Source organism: Heteronotia binoei, chromosome 1 (genome assembly GCF_032191835.1).
Source record: "Heteronotia binoei isolate CCM8104 ecotype False Entrance Well chromosome 1, APGP_CSIRO_Hbin_v1, whole genome shotgun sequence".
In the NCBI taxonomy this organism is placed as follows: Eukaryota; Metazoa; Chordata; class Lepidosauria; order Squamata; family Gekkonidae; genus Heteronotia; species Heteronotia binoei.
Genome location: NC_083223.1, coordinates 151,048,835 through 151,055,173, shown reverse-complemented (window position 1 = coordinate 151,055,173; position 6,339 = coordinate 151,048,835). Strand labels below are relative to the sequence as shown.

At 45.9% G+C, this 6,339-nt stretch overlaps 1 protein-coding gene across 1 annotated transcript in view; it reads left to right on the top strand.

The window, feature by feature from the left end:
• Positions 1-5,446: 5,446 nt before the first annotated feature.
• Positions 5,447-6,339, top strand: part of THBS2 (thrombospondin 2) — a 95,197-nt gene continuing 94,304 nt past the window's right edge. The window contains exon 1 of the mRNA XM_060242482.1: positions 5,447-5,467. The gene's annotated coding sequence lies outside the window, so the exon portion shown is untranslated. The remainder of the gene's footprint in view (positions 5,468-6,339) is intronic.

Genomic DNA, 6,339 nt, shown 5'->3' with positions numbered 1-6,339 from the left:
ACTGTGGCAAGGGGATCGCATACTAAAATGCTCCTCCATCTTAAAAGATCCTGGGATACAGAAATCTTAATATCAGTGAGGACAGGTCAAGTGTAGCTTTCTCCCCCATGTGCTAAAAGTCTAGGGATTTCTTTCTCCCTCATGGGAGAAACCTATTCAACCATGTGATCCACAGTATTAAGTGGTACACTTCTGGAACAGTGTTACCATGTCATCTGCTGTTTGTGTGAATCAGAACTTACAGGAGCAAAAGACCTGAACTAGGAAATGGCAGAAGAACTCTTGAAATCAGCTACTGTAGAAGGGTAAGTTTAGTTCATAAAATCAATCTTCCAGTTTAGAGGTGGAGCAGAGCAAGATGAAGAATTTCCTGTCTGGAGCTCCAAGGCTGCCAGTATGGCATACTGTTCTGCACTGCAAAGATTTTCCCTGGCTGTTGTCTTGCAGCTGGACCCTGCTGAAGTGTTCACTTTTGCGTGCTCTCTCTCTTCCCCTCCTGCTCTGGAGTCATTTTGCTGTTTCACCTCCTGTCGCATGCCAGCATCTCCGAAAGTGAAGAATAGATCCCCCCCCCCTTTTTAATTCCCTTGCTGTGCCTATATTCTGACACTGGAGCTGGGGAGGCAGCGGCTGCTGCTGCTCTCTGGCCTCAAGCCTTGCTTCAACCCAGCTAATGAGGGCCAGGTGTATTCCACACACTAGTGTGGCTGCCAAGGAGACAGCATTGCTGGAAGCTGGAGGAGAAATCCACGTCAGGCATGACTTCCCACTGCTTTTTTTAAGTCTGGCAACTGGAACAATCAGCGATGTGATATGGATGTGTCTGAATCAGGCACCACTGTATGCCTCTCTCTTTCCCTAGTCTACTCTTCAGTAAAAATAAATACTTGACTGATCATAAATTTCAGCAAAACTTAGTATAAATAGCCCTTTAATAAATAACAAACAGAAAAATGCATGAGTTGTTCTCATAGGTCCTGTAGTTTTTTTTTCTACAAACCAGGTTGCTGGGATTGCCATCTACTGAGATGCTTGCATGGGGACTTTGCTGATACATGTGGCTTGGCTGTGCACCTCAGCAGGGAAAGAAATATGCTCTGATGATGTTCAGAACTATTTCCTGTGTTAGTCTTGTCACCAGGGTCGGCCCTAGATTGTCTGGCACCCTAGTCAAGGCTAATTTCTGGTCCCACCCCCTCACTGATAATGTCACTGAGTCACATGGGGACACCCAATACAGCACCCCCAGAAGGCCAGCGCCCTAGTACATTGCCTAGTTTGCCTAGTGGCAGGATTGGCCCTGCTTGTCACAAAAATCCTAAAGAGTTACAGCCTTCTAAGCCATAGAAGGGTGTGACTCCAATTTAGGATTGCAGTGTATTTTCAGCAGAGTGCAATACATACTGCTTTAAGATATGTCATTGAGCATTTGAGAGCTGTTATATCTGCCTGGCATACTTCCAAGTGGTGGTGCTTACTTTTAAAGCCCTAAACCCCTTCGGATGGGGTACTTGGGGCTGCCTTCTTCCATAGTGTCTGAACTCCTATATAAGATAATCATTGCAAGCCCGCTAACAGTGTCATCACCCACAAGACTGGCAGTGAGAGACAGGGCTTTCTCAGTGACTATTTCCCCAGTTGTGGAATGCCCTCTCCTTGTCCCTACCTTTTGCGCATCAGGTGAAAATATTTCTCTTCACCCAGATTTTTAGATCATCTTAACTCCCATTTGGCATTTGGCCTCTACTCTACAGCTTGTCCTCTCTGCTGTCTGGGTGGGAAAATTCAAATTTTCTGCCCCATATGGCAGTCATTTCCCTTGACCCTGTAGCAGCCATTTCTTTCCCTGATGGGACGTGGGGGGGGGGGGGACTTGTAATTTTTTAAATTAAAAAATCAGTACTAGAATATCATTATTATGTCAATATACCATTGCCACAATAGGTGTAGCTGCTGCAGCTGAAGTAACAGTATAGTGATATAATAGATCCCAGTAGGCAGCCGTGTTGGTCTGAAGCAATAGAACAAAGCAGTAGACAAGTGCACCTTTAAGACAAACTAAGTTTTATTTAGAATGTAAGCTTTCGTATGCTCTTAAGCAGACTTCATCAGATAGTGATATAATGATATTCTATTGCTGATTTAAAAACAAACAAACAAACCCAATAGCCTTGGAGGCCTTGGAGAGGAGTAGCCACTGTTGGAGGATGAGGGCAGGAAAACTTAACATGTGTAAGTCCCCTTGCTGCTGCACTTTACCCAAAGCTGTGCCAACAATGGGGAAACTGCACAATCCCACACCCATATGGATGACACCTTGAGTACCATCTGGCTTTCAGTTATGCCTCATGGCTCTCTATGGACAATGTGACTTGTCCTTCTTAGTGTCAGGAACATTGTACTTGTCTCTCGGGCTCATCAACTGTATGAGGGAAAAACTGCCATCTTTCAATTGGACAAATCAACTCATTCTCTCCTTACAATCCAGCTTGCCTACTCCCCCTTTCCCACCATCCTGGGAATTTTTTAGTCCCTGCTGAAGTGAGAAGTGTGCCTGCACAGGAGGCTTATGCGCAGAATAAAATTTTGTTGATCCTAAGGGTGCCACTGGACTGACTCAGACTTTGCAGTGTCATCCTAAGCATTTCTACTCAAAATCCTACCGCAAGTTTACTTGGGAAAAGGTTCCTGGGTTTGTAATGTAAATTGTTTTGCAGTTAATGCTTTCACTCTCATGGGCTGAATTGTCCTGTCAACTGATGAAGAGGATTTTAACCATTCATCTGGTGCAGAGGTGTGGAAGAAAGAATGTGCGCTAACATTCCACAAGTTAGGAAGGGCACAAACAAGTATAAGAGAAGGCCTGCATGGTTAACAAACAAAGTAATGGAAGCTGTAAAAGGTAAGAAGGACTCCTTAAAGCGGTGGAAAGCTAGTCCAAGTGAGATTAATAAAAGGGAACACAGGCTGTGGCAAATCAAATGCAAGACTGTGATCAGGCAGGCAAAAAGGGACTATGAGGAGCATATTGCAAAAAACATAAAGACCAACAATAAAAATTTCTTCAAATATATTAGAAGCAGGAAACCAGCCAGGGAGGCAGTGGGGCCCTTGGATGACCAAGGGGTAAAAGGATTACTGAAGGAGGATAGGGAAATGGCTGAGAAGCTGAATTCATTTGTTGCCTCCATCTTCACTGTGGAAGATGAGAAGTGTTTGCCCACTCCAGAACCACTAATTTTGGAAGGGGTGTTGAAAGACCTGAGTCAGATTGAGGTGACAAGAGAGGAGGTCCTACAACTGATAGACAAATTAAAAACTAATAAGTCACCAGGTCCGGATGGCATACATCCAAGAGTTCTGAAAGAACTCAAAGTTGAACTTGTGGATCTTCTGACAAAAATATGTAATCTTTCATTGAAATCTGCCTCCGTTCCTGAGGACTGGAAGGTAGCAAATGTTACCCCCATCTTTAAAAAGGGTTCCAGAGGAGATCCGGGAAATTACAGGCCAGTCAGTCTGACTTCAATACCGGGAAAGTTGGTAGAAATCATTATCAAGGACAGAAAGAGTAAGCACATTGATGAACATGGGTTATTGAGCAAGACTCAGCATGGCTTCTGTAAGGGAAGATCTTGCCTCACTAACCTGTTACATTTCTTTGAGGGGGTGATGTTGTTTACCTTGACTTCCAGAAAGCTTCTGATAGTTCCTCATCAAAGGCTTCTTAGAAAGCTCGAGAGTCATGGAGTAAAAGGACAGGTCCTCTTGTGGATCAAAAACTGGCTAATTAATAGGAAGCAGAGAGTGAGTATAAATGGGCAGTCTTCGCAGTGGAGGACGGTAAGCAGTAGGGTGCCGCAGGGCTCGGTACTGGGTCCCATGCTCTTTAACTTGTTCATAAATGATTTGGAGTTGGGAGTGAGCAGTGAAGTGGCCAAGTTTGCAGATGACACTAAATTGTTCAGGGTGGTGAGAACCAGAGAAGATTGTGTGGCACTCCAAAGGGATCTGTTGAGGCTGAGTGAGTGGGCGTCAACATGGCAGATGAGGTTCAATGTGGTCAAGTGCAAAGTAATGCACATTGGGGCCAAGAATCCCAGCTACAAATACAAGTTGATGGGGTGTGAACTGACAGAGACTGACCAAGAGAGATATCTTGGGGTCCTGGTAGATAACTCACTGAAAATGTCAAGACAATGTGCGATTGCAATAAAAAAGGCCAACACCATGCTGGGAATTATTATGAAGGGAATTGAAAACAAATCAGCCAGTATCATAATGCCCCTGTATAAATCGATGGTGCGGTCTCATTTGGAATACTGTGTGCAATTCTGGTCACCACACCTCAAAAAGGATATTATAGCATTGGAAAAAGTCCAGAAAAGGGCAACTAGAATGATTAAAGGGTTGGAACACTTTCCCTATGAAGAGAGTTAAAATGCTTGGGGCTCTTTAGCTTGGAGAAACGTCGACTGTGGGGTGACATGATAGAGTTTTACAAGATAATGCATGGGATGGAAAAAGTAGAGAAAGAAGTACTTTTCTCCCTTTCTCACAATACAAGAACTCGTGGGCATTCAATGAAATTGCTGGCAGGTTAAAACGGATAAAAGGAAGTACTTCTTCACCCAAAGGGTGATTAACATGTGGAATTCACTGCCACAGGAGGTGGTGGCGGCTACAAGCATAGACATCTTCAAGAGGGGTTAGATAAAAATATGGAGCAGAGGTCCATCAATGGCTATTAGCCACAGTGTGTATATGTGTGTGTGTGTGTATATATAATGTTTTGGGCCACTGTGTGACACAGAGTGTTGGACTGGATGGGCCACTGGCCTGATCCAACATGGCTTCTCTTATGTTCTAACATAGGCATCTCACCAGCCTTTGTTTCTCATGTTGTTTTTCAGGTCCCCCCCCCCCCTTCAGATTTCGTACGCGATAAAATCTAGGGGGTTCTTCTCAGTTCGACAGAAGGCAATCCCTTCGAAGGTTTAGGATTGGGGTGAGGAGGGCAGAGTCACTGGCGAGCTGCCTGGCTCCTCCTCTCCCCTAAATGAGCAACTGCCAGTGGGGCGGAGGGGGGTGGGGAGAGTGCACTGGTTCAGGATGTGGCTGGATTTGGGGTCGCTTTCCAGGTAGACGCGAGAAACTCTTCAGCTGGGAATTATGTCATAGCCGCAGAGGAATGGATTCGAAAGCGTTTCCTCTGCTGGCTGACTGACAGCTCTTGCATGGAAAAGGAGCCTATATAAAGCAGACGCGCGCGCCGCTGGAAAGCCACTTAAAGAGCTCCCCGCCAGAGGCCAAGCGGGGTTTTTTCCACACCCCCACCGCGGAGGAGGACTGCCCTGGGAAGGAGCTCGCCTGTGCTCGCGGCCATAGACGCTGGAGCCGGGACTCCTCGGGGAGTGATTGGTCAGCGGGCAAGTCTCCGAGCATCACTGGAGACCTTTGGGGCCAGGTAAGGGCGGCGATCGTGACCCCGGGGGCCTTTGGCAGTGGAAACGCGCCTTTCCTCAGCTGGGACTCGCGCAGCGTCCAATTGAGGGGCTTGCTGCCACGTCAAAGAGACCAAACACTTTCTCTGATTCCGCCTCCCACCCCCATTTACTCTTGTTAGTCGACTACTCGTCGGAGCCTTGTTATATTTTCCTGCTAGGGCTAAAAAGAGAATCGATGTTTTGGCTAGGGAACGATCTACAGGGAAGTTTAATTGTCCTGCCCAAAGAGCGTTGAAAACGAATGGGAGGCATGCAAGAGCGCAAGTGAGTCGTGTGCCTACAGCACCGGAGAAGATAGCCTTTGGGGCAGGGACTCTTTTGATCTGTACAGCATCATCCGAATTTGAATGAAGAAGCTTTTGCTTCCAGAAATGCACATGCCAGTCTCCAACAGGCATCGGAGTCTGAGGGGCAAAATCCATGAGGAAGCGTACAAGCTTGCCCGTTCACTTCAGTGGCACTTGTGCAGAAGACATTCCCCTTCTCCGTAGTATTTCTAAAGGATTTTCTCTATGTTCAGGCAGATTACCTTTGACCTGCTGATCTCTTTCCTAATGGCTTGCTAGGGTAACACTGCTTCGAAAGTAGTGCACGCTAAGCACACGTTGAGTGGCAAACATTTTTAGACCTGACCACACTAAGCATGTGCCTGAATCTTCCAGTGAAGTCCATAAGATGAAATTGTTCCTAACTTTGTCTTGTCCTAGCTGTATATCCACCAAAGGAATAAATAAAAGCACATATCTGTAATTGGTCCTATTCTGGTGTTCAGGGAATGTGGAGAATAGATCAGCTGCCTCTGCCTGGACATCCATGCATTAATATCAAGTCC